The sequence below is a fragment of the Cannabis sativa genome, chromosome X (genome assembly GCF_029168945.1).
Source record: "Cannabis sativa cultivar Pink pepper isolate KNU-18-1 chromosome X, ASM2916894v1, whole genome shotgun sequence".
Classification (NCBI taxonomy): Eukaryota; Viridiplantae; Streptophyta; class Magnoliopsida; order Rosales; family Cannabaceae; genus Cannabis; species Cannabis sativa.
The window spans coordinates 74,545,658-74,562,109 of record NC_083610.1 but is presented as its reverse complement, the minus strand read 5'-3'; the positions used below and the strand labels follow the sequence as shown (position 1 = coordinate 74,562,109).

Below are 16,452 nucleotides of genomic sequence, written 5' to 3'. Positions count from 1 at the left end.
TTGTGTGACAGACAGTAGTCTCGTGATTTGTAAGAAGAGATACTGGATAAGCTATAGGGAAAGTCAAATGTGATGATTCAGTTGAGACTGTATATGTATGAGACTACACAGTTGAAGAGGCTTAAATGGATTAATGAGTACTACCTATATTAACAAGATGTATCTTATTTTCTAGTAACCCATCACTTAAGAACTCTAAAGTTAAGTGTACGTGCTTGACTTAGAGTAATTTTGGGATAGGTGATCTCTTGGAAAATTTTTCCAAGAAACATTTGAGTGAGGACAAAACACGCTAGAAATACTCGTGTTTTTCTAGCATAATAATAAATAACTGACGCCATAGGCACTACAACAATTTTGGTTATTAGGGGCGGACCTATTACCGGCGGGGAAGGTCCGCCCCTAATAATAAGGTTATTACCGGCGGATGTGGGGGTCCGCCGGTAATAATCTAATTTTCTGATTTTTTTTTTAAAAAATAAATAAAATAATAATTAGCGGCGGGCATTTTAATATCTGGCGGACCGCCGCTAATATTAGGTGATATATTAAGTGCGGGAAAACGAGAAAAGGTTTATTTCAAAATTTATTAGCGGCGGACCAATGCGGCGGGGTCCGCCGCCTATTATTATTAGCGGCGGACCAATACGGCGGGGGTCCGCCGCCTGCGATATTAATGCGGCGGGTAAATTAATACCGGCGGGCCCCGCCGGTAATAATTTTTATATATAAAAAAAACCCCAACCCAGATTCCCCATTTTCCCAACCTGCTTAGAATTTTTATCGACCACATTTCCCTTCCTCTCTCGGTTTGCGGCCACCACCACCGTATTTTGCTCCACCACCTTGGCCATTTGCTCCACCACGGATTTCATTGCTTCGGGTAACTCCGCTTCACATTTTCACTTCACATTTCCATTTTCCTCATTTCCACAAAGTAATTTTTTTTTAAGGTTCCATATATTTTTTTACGGTTCCTCTCTCGGTTGCACCGTGGCAGTGGACCTTCTCGCACCATCACTGTCGCATCACCGCAACCGTCGGTTCTTATTTTCAAGTATGTGTTTTGTATATATTTTTGATAAATTTTCTGTGTAATATATGTATGTGTTTGTAATTAGTTTGAAATTTCTAAATAAAATTAATTTTCTGTGTGACTTGTGATTTCTGTTATATATTAGTTTTGTATATAAATGTGTGACTTGTGATTTTTTAGGGTTTTTAATTTTGGTATGTAATATAAATTTGTGTTATATATTAGTTTTAGGATTTTTTTTATTTGCTGTGATATATAAAATGTATATATTTTTATATACATTTTAATATTTTTTTTCTTAGTATATATATATATATTTTTGTTAATATATAAAATAAATAGGTGTATTATATACATTATATTTTTTTTGTATAAGTATATGTATTATATATATTGTTTTTTTTTAATTTGTAAATAATTTTATATTGTATATATTATATTTTTTATATATAAATATATGTTTTAGATTTATTATATATTTTTTAATATATAAGTATATATATTAAATTTTTTTATATATAAATATAAGTTTATTGTATATATTATATTTTTTTTTATTTATAAATAAATATTTATTGTATATATTATATTTTTTTTATTTATAAATAAATATTTATTGTATATATTATATAATTATATATAAATATATATTTATTGTATATAATTAAAATGAAAAAAAATTATTTTTATGTTATATATATATTATGTAATATATATTTTTATATTTTTATATTATACAATTATATATAAATATATATTTATGGTATATTTAAATTTATTTTATTTTGTATTATTGAGAATTTTATTTAATTTTTTTAAATTGGTATTTTATTTATGTGTATGTGTGAAATGTATAATTTTATATATAATTGGTTTGTTGTTTACTTTTGATTGTAAGTTACAATGTGATATTATGTTATAAAATTTATTTAAAATTAAAATTTTAGAAGTTTAGAAGAATAAAAAACGTGACAAAAAAAAAAGAATTTAATATAAATTTTTAGTATAAAATTTAATTTAGATTTATGTAAATATTTTAGAATTTTAATTATTTATAATGAAATTTAATAATGAATTAATATATTTTTATGTTATCATAAAAAATAATAAAAATAATTATAGTAATTAATTCTTTTTAATTAATTCCTAAATCAATTTTTATATACTTTAATAAAAAAAATAAATACGTTTTTTTAATTTAATTTTTTGAAGAAAAATAATTAAATTAGTTAAATTAGTAAGATTTTTTTATTTAATTTTCTAAAAAAAAAAATAATTTAACTTTTTAAAGTTAATTTAATGTATTTAAATAATTTACTAAGTTTACTAAAATATACTAAATGGTTAAAAAAAAATCTTTTCAACTAAAATATTATTTTAGTATACTTAATAAAGTAATTTTAATATACTTAAATATAACTTCAACTATTTGTTTAATTAAAAAAAATACAATTAAAATTATGTATGAAAACGTTAAATAATATGGTAATATATAAAACTTGAAATAATAATAATGCAAATTAAATATAAAATCATAAAAGACAAAGTAAATTGAAATAGCATAAAATATTCATAAAATAGCATAAACTTCTCCGGGTCAATTTTTCTACTGCGATTTTTGGAGGATCACGGTCCCAGACAGTAGATGTTGGGCCAATTTGGGAGTTCATCTCGGCGATGTTTTTGGGGGTCCAATGCAGCAAACTTCTCGGGTCAATTTTTCGATCCACAAAATCCATATTTTTTCTGGTCGGTTTCGTGAAGCAACCCCAGAACTTCTCGCCACAACAATCTCCAAATGTTTCGCAACAACAACGATCTCCGAATTTAGCACAACAACGACGGACTCGACAATTTACGGAGATTTTATACGCTCGGCAACCATATTACCCATCACCGCGGTATCGCAAGCTCGGGACAATGCACCAATCCGATATTACTTAAATGCTGCGCTCGGAATTTTGAAGATGATTTGTTTAATCAAGACAATATTAATTAGTGTATCTTAATTTTAATTATGTTTGGAGTTCTTTAAGTTTAAATTAATGTATGGATAATAATCTTTTAATTTTAAATAATGTATGGATGATAATTTGTGGATTTATTAATTTTAATTTTGATATTTATTAATAATATAAATTTGAAAAAAGTTAATTAAATAAATATAGAAAAAATATTTATAATATTATTTATAATATTTAATTAAATATAAATGTTTTTTAATTAAATAATTATTTATAATATTTATTAATAAAATTATTTCATTTTTTTATTTTTTTTAAAAACCATTATTACCGGCGGACACCCGCCGGTAATAATGGTTCAGATTAGGCCATATTTACGCATGTTCTGCAGGCGGACCCGCCATTATTAGTCCGCCGGTATTAATCATTAATACCGGCGGATGTGTCAGTCCGCCGCTATTAATGATTAATAGCGACGGGTTATTACCGGCGGATCCCCGCCGCTAATGCACAATACCGGCGGATTTCAGGATTATTACCAGCGGACTGTTCCGCCCCTATTAATGGTGTTTGTTGTAGTGAGGGTTAGAAATTTTTAGAAGGAAATTTTACGCCACTTATGGCGTCGGTTATTTCCAAATAATCGATGCCAAAAAGGTTTATAATCTCAGCCTAGCCCTTCGTCTTCCTCATTCGATCAGCCAACCTAGAAACCCCAAACTAGAGAAACCCCAAACCCTCTCCGCCAACCACCACGAAAAATCACCCCCATTTCACCAATTTTTTTTCCCACTATTTTAGCTTATTTTTGTTTCTAAATCTTCTATTTTTCATACCTAAAACTATATACCTAAAAAGATCACATTTTTCCTTATTTTTTAGGGTAAATTGAAGGTAGAGGTAGTGGTTGTGGTGGTTATACCTCCGACCACAGTTTTTAGTGGAGAAAACATTGTATCTCAACGTCTATTAAGGTATAAATCTAATTTCTACTAATTTTTGTAACGTACATTGCTTTATTTTTTATTTTATAATTTTTTTTAGGGTTTTTCTATATTATTAAATATGTATTGTGTGTGTATATATACTGTGAATGAGAAATGTGATATAAGAGAGTATATATGTATGTATTTTGTGTTGTATTGAATATGTATTGTGTGTATATATATTGTGAATGAGAAATGTGATATAGGAGAGTATTTTATATAGTGTATATGTATATTGAGTATTTTAAACTAATAGTTTTGTTAAATATTGTGAATGAGAATGAGATAGGAGAGTATTAAAATAAATATTTAGAAAGTAATTTCTAAAAAATTAGCTTAGAAACAAAAGTTTAGAAATTAACTCTATTTTGTATCAATTTATTTTTTCTATTTTCAATTTTATTCATGTGTTTTTATTTTTTTAGTAGATAGTAAATAGTTAGCTACATCTACTTAATAAGTTACTAATTTTCATTCATATTCATGTATTTTTATTAATAACTAGTTACTCATAAATTATATAACTAGTAAGTAGCTAAATAAAGAAATTTGTAATTTTGTAGTATTTCTTTATGTTATAGGTTGTAAGGTCAATTTACAAGAATCCGACTTATTTGGTGTTGATCGGTTTCTAAGTAGCTCGAGGTATACATTTACTAACTTTTATTATAAATTAATTATGAATGCTTAGTAGAGTTTGAATATCGAAGTGAAGCAGATTCTACAATATATTGTACTGTGCCGGATCGATAGGTAGAATATGCATGTTAGATGAGTTTGAATATCTTAAATATTCATCCATAGTGAAGTAGGTTCTGTGAATACATGTATTGTAGTCGGATGGGTGGTAAACTTTTATATTGCTAAATGTTGTTGTGATTATTTTATATTATTTTGAATTGTGTTTTGTTGTTATTAATAGGTTTGAATTTTTTAGAAACGTTCAATTATAGCCATTATGCTGCCGAAATTTTGGTAGAATTAGAATAATATTTGATTTTAGTTTCTCTTAAACTTGGTTGTTAAGATTTTATCAGAAGTGACTTTATCGGAAGTCAAGTACATAATTTTTAGTATAAGGTATGCTTTCTTTAACTTACTTTTATAAGAATATTTTTTATATATATTTAGATAATCCTTAATTACTTAGAGTAATTTTAGAATAATATTGATGTAATACATAAGATATATATTGTTGAGTGTTGTGATAACTCCAAATGAGCTGATTCAAGATGAGTTGGATAGATAAAAAAGAGATCTAAAACTTTTATGTTTTGACTTTTTCTAAAATATGATCAGAACATAGTCGAATTTAGGCTTCAAGTTTCAGCTTTATTTTCTTTCAAAATTTTCTCTATTTTATAAATCACTGTTTTTCGAAATTTATCCAATTTATGCCTTCCAAGTATCGAAACCTGAAACTGAAGAAAACAAGCGCAATTCTATTCCAAAAATAATAATTAAGAAGAAAAATAACTATAAAATGTGACCCGAAACTTGGGCTAAAATAAGCCTAACAAATTCCCCCAAACTAAATCCTTACTTGCCCTCGAGTAAGACTAAAAACTGAGATAAAGAAAAAAAAACACAAACTAGCACACAATTAACTAAGCCTTCATACAATCAAACCGCTGCTGCAACCTGTGAAACTTCAATCAATTATTTAAACCAGAATTTCAATCCCAAAACTCTAAAATTAATTCAGATGCTTACTCTGAAAAATAATGTAAAGATGTAAATTAACTTCAATATTTGAAGAACATCATATCAATTCTACTCTTTTTAACTTTTCACAATCCAATGATCAATATGCTTGCATGACTTACCTCTCTCCACTAATGTCAACAATTCTTGTTCAGAATCACAAGAACTTTCAAGGTTGTAATGTATTAGCTTAGGTAATAGGTAGATGAAAGTTTATTTAGGCTATATTATACCATAAGCATACTATAAACCATCAATCACCTAATAAATTACATATGTAATACCCTAGAATTATGAAATGGATTAACAAAATCCTAACTAGATAATTATGAATAATTGAGAAATTATATTAATATATAATTTAATATATGAGAATTTATATGATTTATACTATGTTAAGACCCTGTTGGTGAGCCAGGGGCATTTTAGTAATTTTGACCCGAGAAGGGTAAAATAGTGAAATTAATTTATTTACGTGCTTATGGGACTATATTATTATATAGTATGCCTGTGTTGTCTTTCTTCATGTGCGTTCTGACAGGTTGGCGCGGTATAGTCACAACCGGGTGTTTTGGGCCGAACTGAGTTCGGACCCGAAATGCAATTGGAATTGATTTAGTGGCATTTTAAATATTGGTGAATAATCTGAAAATATATTTAGATTTATGTGTATGTGAAATGATATTTCTACCCTTGTATGTGTGTGGGTATGTTATTAAGCCCTAGGGGCAAAATGGTCTTTTGACCTATTGATTTACATTTAATTAAAGAGGTGAATTTTAAGGAAATGAAGGTGGTTTTTTTTTTTCTGGTTTCAAGCCCTCATACCCGAATCCCTCTTTATCTCTCAACCCTCTTTGATTTTCAATTTTTGATTTGGTGAATGTTTGCTTGGATTGAAGCTTTTAATTTGAGGATCTTTGAGTTTGTTTTTGGATTGAGCTTGAGATAATCTTTTATGATTTTAATCTCTGTTTTATTGCTGAAAATTTATTGATTGGAGAGCATGAAAATGGGTTGTGGTTGTAAAATTGGATTTGAGATGCATGTTCTTGTTGTTGGGTTGTCTTATGCATGCTTGGAGCTTTAATTCTTGGGTTTGTTTGGGTTAAGTTTGGACAGAAAATTAGAGGATTTTATTTGTGTATGTTGCTGTTCTTAAGCTCTAAAAATTGATTGCATGAATTCTTGGCTTAATTTTGTAAGAATTCAAGATAAGAATTTCATGGAATTAAGCTCAAGTTGGAGCTTTGATTTTCATGAATTAGTAATCTGAAATTATGGGATTTATTGCTGGAAATTGATGCATGAAATATGTTATTTTGACCCTCTAATATTTGTTAGCAACCTTATTTGATGATTTGAGAGTTTGGTTGTGAATTGGGGTGATTTGATTATGTTTTGAAGCTGATTTTCGTGTTCTTGTTGCTGGTTTTCTGGGTTTTGAACCCAGGTGCCGCGGCATGGTATTTAGCATGCCGCGGCGCGCCTTTTTCTTTCTGGGCAGATCCTTATGCAAACTTCAAATAGCCATAACTTTGTGATTCGGACTCCGATTTGGGAGTTCTTTATACCGTTGGAAAGCTTGTTTTGAGCTCTATGTGAATATTTATATTTTTAATGCCAAGTATATATTTTGTAAATGTGGAATTAAGGATTAAACCTATATGTGTAAATCCCGAAATTGTGACTAGGATTACCAGCACTTGGTCAGGAGCACATGGGGATTTTGAATCTCCTCTTTTGCGGGACATCAGGTGATTAATAGTGAAAAATATACATTTAGTAAGCTTAAAGTATAAGATAAATTAAAAATAAATTAATATTTTCATGAAATTAATAAGATATATTTTTATGTTGAAAATATTTAATTTAGATTTAATTTATTGCCTTTTTTTATTGTAGGAATTAAAATTATTGGGAGCATAGAAAATAAATTGAAGAAAAAGGAGTATATTCTTTAAAGAGAAAATCAAATTTTGGCTGGAAAGAGAAGCCACTCCCGCGCAAGCCAAAAGCCCATCACGAGCCGTCCGATCACACATCAAAGGGCCCAGACGGGCGCGTGTGGTTCACGGCCAGACAGGGCGCGTGAGGTGCCTGTCTCCTCCTGCCCAGCCTGCCAGCGCCAGCCGCGTGGGACCCGCATGTCCCCTTTCTCTCCAGCAGCTCCTCTCCTCTAGCCATCACATGAGCGACACTTGTCTGCTCGTCCTTCAATCCGAGTTTCAACATCAAATACATGTACGCCAAGTGTCGTCTCCTCCTTCAATCTGCCATTTTTCAAATTGTTTTGAAAGGCAATTTCAAAATAATTTATAATTTTATATTCCCTTGCATTTATTTGACTCTTTTTACTATTTCTCTTAGCCAATAAATTGCACATTGTATATTTTACCATTCTACCCTTCTCATATCTCACCTACCTCATTTATGATAGAAATTTCTAGAAAATTATTAAAATAATTTATTAATTATTTTAAATCACTCACTTTGGCTATAAATAGGGAAGAGATGAGACCTCTTGGGACACCTCTTACTACTCACTACACATATCTCTTTAGTGTAATTTTTAGAGTAGAGAAACTATAGCAAAAGTTCTCTTCACTTTTCTTCTCATATTTCTTTATGAGAATGATTAGCATAATGGCCTAATCTTTCTTGGAAGGTTAGGGATGATTCCATATGCAAAGTGAGATTATTTTGTATCTTTGATTCACTTGTAATATTTATTTGAGCAATGCAAGTTCTTATTTCACTTTTATTTTCTTGTTCTTCGTCCATCTATACTACTATTTATGCTATTATATACTAAATATATATATATATATGGGTGACTATTCAATGGTTACATTTTTATTGTAACCATATGGTTACATTTTTTTTTTAACCTGTAATAACAGGTTACTAATAGGTAGACTTTCCTTTTTTAGATTTAATTAATTATAATTAACTATTTTCTTAAAATAATTAATTAAATAGTAGACATTCTTTTTTTAGAATTATTTAATTATAATTAACTATTTTCTTAAAATAATTAATTAAATATTTAACAAGACCTCTTTTAGCAATTAATATTTATATTTAAATCTTTACTTGAATTATTTTAATAATTAAGCCATTTAATTATAATATTTACAATAAAATTTATTTTTTTACAAAGATTAAACTAAATTCTCTTCTTATAATAAATTTTCAAATGATTAATTATTTTTAAATGAAATTTAATTATTTTGTAACAATTATATGAACTAAGTATGATGCCTCAAGCTAATCAATCGATAACAAGCGCAGCCATTTTTTTTTCTAAAAAATCCTTCAACTTATTTCATTTTTTACTTTTTAAATATTTAAATAAAAAAATTAAATAATTAAGTGTAATAATTTAAAATTAAGATTACAAGTATAATAAAATTTAAATTATGAAATTATATGTATATAATTTTAAATTATAAAAAGTTTTGTTATAAAATTTTAAATAATTTAAGTATAACAAAATAAATTGCTAAAAGATCCTTATATAGTAATAAATTGCAAAAAATTAATTAATAATTATAATTAATTTAATTTTAAAATATAATTAATCTTAATTAAAGTTTTATAAGCAAATAAATGATTAGGTCACTTTCAGGTTACAAGTTATTTATTATTTATTTTTATTTAATTTTCAAATTAATCACAACCATTTAATAATAATCCAATGGCTTAAAAAAATGTAACCATGATGGTTACAATAAAAATGTAACCATTGAAACCTCTTCCATATATATATATATATATATATATATATATACTTAGTCATGCTCTTTCTATATATTTTTATTTAGTGATTGTAGTAATAGTAGTATTTATCTTGTTCTATCTTTTATGTTCATTTTTATTTACTTTTTATTAAACATATAGGTTTAGTCATGCTCTTTCTATGTGCTTAAAAATTAAGAAAAGTAATATTAATGTTCATTTCCTTCACTGTCACCACCATCTCTATTTCTATTTTTTTTGTCATTATTTTTACTAAAAATATATAGGATTAGTCATGCTCTTTCTATGTGTTTTAATTTAGTAAAAATAATATTTATGTTTAGTTTTATGTTTAATCTCTTATTGCATTATTGCTTGATGTATAATGTCATTTCTAGGTTCTACATAAGATTAAATCATTTCTTTTATTTGCAAGAACTTGTATACTCAAAAATATAATGAACTTTAATGTTAAATCATTTATCAACTTTGTGAATCAAGGGTACAAAAAAGCTAAACAAGCATATGGATGATTCTTGAAGCATTTCTTTCTTTTTACTATTGATTACACCTTTACTTACTCTCTTTTAATATTTATTATCAAATCAAAAAATCACAAAATCATTTGTTACCATTATCACTATTTATTAACCTTTTATTTCTATTTTTCTACTAGCGTTTTTGTCTATAATCACCTCTCTGTGGAATCGACCACCCGATCTATACTACAACTACCGCTAGTGGAAGACACATTTTGGGCGTTTAACCAAATTTTGGCGCCGTTGCCGGGGAGGTAATTTTTTTTTTCAAAGGCTTAGTGAAATCTACAATCACGAGGTTAGTAATTTTTTTTATTTTATTTTCTTGTGAATATTTTTCAAGAAACTCAAAGTATGTTCTAAGGTTGCGGTTTTACCCGATCTTCCTTATCAGAAATGATTTCTTGATAAAAAAAAAAGAGTTTATTTCCTTTAATTTTTATTTCATTCTCACTTTGACTTTTTAGTATGATAGTTTATGTTATGTTTTAATTCTTTTTTATTTATCTTTTTCTTTTTATTCCGTTTTAATACTCTTAGAATTTAGGGAAAAAAAAAGGAAAATACAAAAAGGGGAAAAAATTACAAAATTACTATGGGCCGGTCCATTCAACATTTATACATCCCACATACAAATATTTACAAAAATACCACATGCTCTAAACTTTCAGCCGCACGGACTGAACGATGAAGATGAACATACCTCGATCGTTTCAAAACAGCAAAACAACCAAAATGAAACCAAAACGAGGGAAATACAACCATTAATTCCAGCGAAATTAATTGGAAAAGAAGACCTGCAATGATCTAAACAGAAATTTACGAAAAAAACCAGAAAAACTAGGAAGAAACTAAAATTACATAATTGTTTTCGATTTTATTCGATCAAAACAACTCTCCCTAATATCGAAATTTAGATTCATGAAATGTAGATCTGTAACAAACAGATCTGGAGCTCCCCCGAATCCAAAACAAAGTATGATGTGAAAATTTTATAAAAACCTCATGAATAATAGATCTACTTTATATACAGTTGCATTTTGGTTGATTACTGGTTTCCAATGCGAAATATATTTTTTTAAAAAACACAATAAGAAGAGAAAATTTGAATTAAGGGACAACAAGTTACTTATAAGTCTGTTTATTTTTTGTTTTTGTTGCCTTATAGTTGCATTATCGTTTTATGATAGTTTATATATTATGCAAGTAGCAAAACCATAATAAAACTACAAAACAACTGTAAACAAAATAAAATACAGAAAAAACTCTTTGAACATCAACATCCATGATAAATCAAATTGTTACCCATTTATGATATAAAAATAGACAGGAAACAACTAGACAAAAACATATTAAAAAAACACATACAGAACGTGTTTACACTATTAAAAAACTATGAAAAAACTAATACAAACTGAGAATAGATCAAATGAAAAAACTAAAATAAAAAACAATAAAACATCTGGAAAAACAAAAACAGAAAAAAAAAAGACAACAAAATGAAACAGAAATTAAGACTAAACAAACGAAAATGAAAAACCCATAAAAAGAACAAATAAATTAAACTAAAAAAATAAAAGCCCTAAAAAACCAAACAAAACTAAACGAAATGCTAAATTGAAAAACCTAGAATAGTACAAGTGAAAAACACAAGACACACAAATGGCAAATACAAACAAATTTCAAATAGGGGGAAACCAAAAAGAAACTAAAATCAAACCTTATACCGAAGACCAACTCCATCTTGATTATTTTTTTGAGCATCATCTTGAGGAATTTTTTCATGGGCAGCCACCTTTGATTTCTTCTTTGGAGGAGCTCGCCCATGTTTCGACAATAGAGGAGCGAAATCAGAGTCATCCTCCTCAACAACAGATCGTTTACTCTTGTTCTTATTAGCTAAAGATTTCAACTCCATTTTAGAATTTTTTGTTTGAATAGGGGAAGGAGTTGATGAAGAACAAGTTACAACCATATCTATATATGGATTAAGAAAAAAATTAAAAGATGAAAAATGATTATGAGATTCAGTTAATGGGAGTTGAAAAAAAATTGAAGGACAAAAAAAAGAGGGAAAATAGAGTTGGGATTGTGGAGAAGGAAATATTCAGCTATGGAGGTTACTATTTAAAAAAAATTGAAAGAAATGGAAAAAAAAAAGAAAAAAAGAGAGAAATGATTGATGGTTGATTGATAGGGGTCATAGGTCAGCACGTGAACCGATGCTTTGAATGAGTGTGCATGTGGTAAAATAGTAATAAAATAAAGAAGAAGAGTAAAAAAGTTGATATAGCCGTGTAGTGGTATTAGTGCAATAAATATTGCATTTTGTATTTTTGATGTAAAAATTTATAGAATTTAAGTCCTTAAAAAAAATTATAAAATACAAAAAGAAAAAAAAGTGAGTTCTAATTTTTTTCTTCCATAAAACGCTTAGTATTTTGTATAACAATATAATATTATATATGACGCAAACAAAAATTGTTGTCTAGAAAAGTTAGTTTTTGAATAAGGTTTGTGTTAGTGTACCCTCCACCTTACCTGTGAACCTCAGTTCTGTCTAGGCAAGGTTGGGACGAAGCGGTACCTTGGCAACCTTTCCAACTAGCATGGGAATATATTTGTGTTAGTCATTGTAATATTGTATTTTTGTGCTCTTTACTATTTAAAAAAAATTCAATAAAAAAATATTTAAAAATTTCGAACTAGAGTGGATGAGTAACTCTTCTTCTGACGAAACCACTTCTAGTGAAAATTTTTCCAATCCATCCACTACTCCTTCTCCCGATCACACAATAATCAGTAATCCTTTCGCCATGAATAATAATAATGAAGCACAACAAAGAACGCTTAATGACTACCTTCATCCTACCCAAACTTCCATACCATCATGCTTTATATTTCCACCTAATATGTCAAATCTTGGTGTCAAACGCGGCATTATTCAACTTTTGCCGACTTTTCATGGAATGGAAAATGAAAATCCATATGTGCATATTAGAGAATTCGAGGAAGTTGTTGACACTTTCTATGACCGTGCAACCATCAATAATGTTGCACGCTTAAAGTTTTTCTCCTTCTCTTTGAAGGATAAAGCTAAAAGTTGGTTGTATTCTTTGAGATCTAGGTCTATTGGAACATGGGAAGAAATGACCAAAACATTTTTTGTTAAATATTTCCCTGTCCATAAGACCAACAGTTTGAAAAGACAAATCTTAACATTTTCCCAAAAAGACAATGAAACGTTCTATCAAGTTTGGGAGAGATTTAAAGATCTCTTAAGTCAGTGTCCACATCATGGGTATGAAAGCTGGAGAATCGTGAGCTACTTCTACGAAGGCCTCACAGGTCGTGAGCGTCAGTTCGTGGAGATGATGTGTAATGGTGAATTCCTGCAATATGAGCCTGAAGAAGCTCTTGAGTTTCTCATTGGGCTCGCTAAAAAATCTCACACGGGGACTAATCCAAGTGCTGCTGAAAGCACCAACAGAAATCGATCAGCTGGGATTTACCAATTGCGGGAAGAGGACAAGATAAAGGCCCAAGTCGAAGCTTTGAGAAAGCAAGTTGAAATTCTTTCAAATAAAGATGGCCAAAAAGGGCACATGGTTGCCCAAGCACAAACCAGACCACTCGAACCTTGTTTCGTTTGTTGAGAAAATGAGCATCTAGCTAAGGACTGCTTAGTTTACAAAGAAATGAGGGGGGGTTCATGAGGAACAATGCAATACCTTAGGGCAATATAACAAGCCATTCTCCCATGCATACAACCCTAGTTGGAGAAACCACTCGAATTTTAGTTGGAGAGATGATCCCAACCAAGCTCAAAATTTCTGGAGGAGAATGGAGAAATGAGAATCAAGCTCAACCTCCAAAGGATATCATGCACCCCAATACAATGCTCAACAACAAGGGAACTCCCTTGAAAATACCATCCATGTATTCATTGAGGAACAAACCAAAATAAATCGCCAATTGAAGGAAGATGTCCAAGAGATAAAAAGTCAATTTTCAAAATTGAACACATCCTTGGCTATTTCTGAGAAAGGCAAACTTCCTTCCCAACCTCAATTTAATGCACAAGGGCAACATATGGCTGAAACCTCCACCTCTAATGATCCCATTGTTAAAGGGGTTAACGCCATCATAACAAGAAGTGGTAAAACTTTGGAAGATCCATCCATCAAACCACTACTTCAAATCCAAAAGTTTCCCCTGACAGTGCACCACTCAATGCTCAATCCAAAATACCATTTCCCCAGGCTCTTAGACCTGTTGGGAAACTTCCTGAAAAATCGACCTGAACTCCTTGAGCACTTGACACAAGTTAAGATTAATCTTCCTTTGCTCCACATCATAAAACAAGTGCCAGCTTATGCCAAAATCATCAAGGACTTGTGCACTGCTAAGAGGAAACACCATGTTAAGAAGACTGCTTTCTTAACTGAATAAGTGAGTGCGGTGATCGAACAAAAGACACTGCCAAAATACAAAGATCTTGGTTGTCCCACCATTTCATGCCAAATTAGGACTCATGAAGTCAGCCAAGCTTTGCTTGACCTTGGCGCGAGCGTGAATCTCATGCCATACTCTGTGCATTCGCAACTTGGTCTTGGAGAAATGAAGCCAACATCTGTTGTCTTGCAGCTTGCTGACCGCTCTATCAAAAAGCCTCAGGGTATCGTAGAGGATGTTCTTGTTCAAATTGAGAAATTCTATTACCCCGTGGACTTCCTTGTTCTAGATACCCAATCTGTCGTCAACATGGAATCAAAAATTCCCATCATCCTTGGAAGACCATTCCTTGCCAGTGCAAATGCTTTGATCAATTGTCGTAATGGTCTAATGAAAATATCATTTGGAAATATGACACTTGAGGTCAACATTTTTCACATTGGGAAACAACTTCAAGAAGATGAAGAATGTCATCAAACATTCATGATTGGCAATCTTGTTTTTGAAGAGATTCAATTGCAAAGAAATTTTGTTAATCTTGATGACATTCTCTCTCACTTTGAAAATGAAAACCCCAGCTTTGTTGAGTCCGCTCTTGCTATCACTGATCACTTGGACACACAAAACAGAGGGAAGAAATTTTGGAAGCCACACTTTGAAGCATTACCTCGTGAGAGGGAAACGCTAAAAGCTTCTGCCGAAGAAACTCCCAATGTTCAACTAAACCAACTTCCAAAGGGTTTGAAACATGTTTTCCTGGGAGATGGCAAAACCTTTCTAGTTATCATCTCGTTCGACCTTCAACTTTCTCAAGAACTGCAGTTACTCGAGCTACTGCGAAAATACAAACTTGCGATAGGTTGGACGTTTGCTGATATCAAAGGTATTAGCCCTCGAATTTGCACCCATCGAATTAATCTAGAAGAAGAAGCTATCCCACGAAGGGACCCTCAAAGAAGACTGAACCCACCAATGAAAGAAGTGGTGAAAAATGAAGTGTTAAAACTTCTTGATGCGGCTATCATTTATCCGGTGGCTGACAGCAAATGGGTCAGTCCAGTTCAGGTGGTACCTAAGAAATCAGGTGTTACCGTTGTCCAAAATGACAAAGGGGCCCTTGTTCCCACAAAAACTGTGATGGGTTGGCACATGTGCATTGATTATCAAAAATTGAATGCCGCCTCCCGTAAAGATCATTTCCCGCTCCCATTCATTGATCAAATTCTTGAGCGCGTAGCTGGTCATCCTTTCTATTGCTTTCTTGATGGTTATTCAGGTTACTATCAGATTGAGATTGCATTAGAGGACCAAGAGAAGACCACTTTCACTTGTCATTTTTGAACATATGCTTTCCGGCATATGCCATTTGGACTGTGTAATGCACCAACTACTTTCCAAAGATGCATGATGAGCATTTTCAGTGACATGATTGAAGACACCATGGAAGTTTACATGGATGACTTAACCGTCTTTGGAAAATCTTTTGATACATGCCTTCTCAATCTTGAGGCTGTTTTAAAATGATGCATCGAGAAAGGTCTTGTACTCAATTGGGAGAAATGCCATTTCATGGTATCTTCTGGAATTGTCTTAGGCCACATTGTTTTGGAAAGAGGGATTGAAGTTGACAAATCTAAAATTGACCTCATCTCTAAAATGCCTACCCCTAAGACTGTGAAAGACATCCGGTCATTTCTTGGCCATGCTAGTTTTTATAGGAGGTTCATACAAATTTTTTCAATTATTTCTCGCCCATTATGCAACCTCCTAGCCAAAGACGCTACTTTTGAGTGGACACCAAAGTGTGAGGAGTCCTTCCAAACACTTGTGAATTCACTCACTTTTGCTCCCATTATCCAGTCACTTGATTGGAGTCTTCCATTTGAAATCATGTGTGACGCCAACAATTTTGTTGTTGGAGCTGTTCTTGGACAACGAAGGGAGGGAAAACCTTTTGTTGTCTACTATGCAAGTAGAACTCTTAATAGTGCTCAAATGAACTATTCCACTACTGAAAAAGAGTTGCT

The 16,452-nt window shown here is 30.7% G+C and overlaps 1 non-coding gene across 1 annotated transcript; it reads right to left on the bottom strand.

Annotated features, from left to right (window-relative positions):
* Positions 1–13,167: 13,167 nt before the first annotated feature.
* On the bottom strand, positions 13,168–13,274 carry LOC115703360 (small nucleolar RNA R71). Its single transcript, XR_004009132.1, has one exon. It is a non-coding gene; the product is annotated as a small nucleolar RNA R71 (small nucleolar RNA).
* Between the last annotated feature and the right edge of the window lie 3,178 nt (positions 13,275–16,452).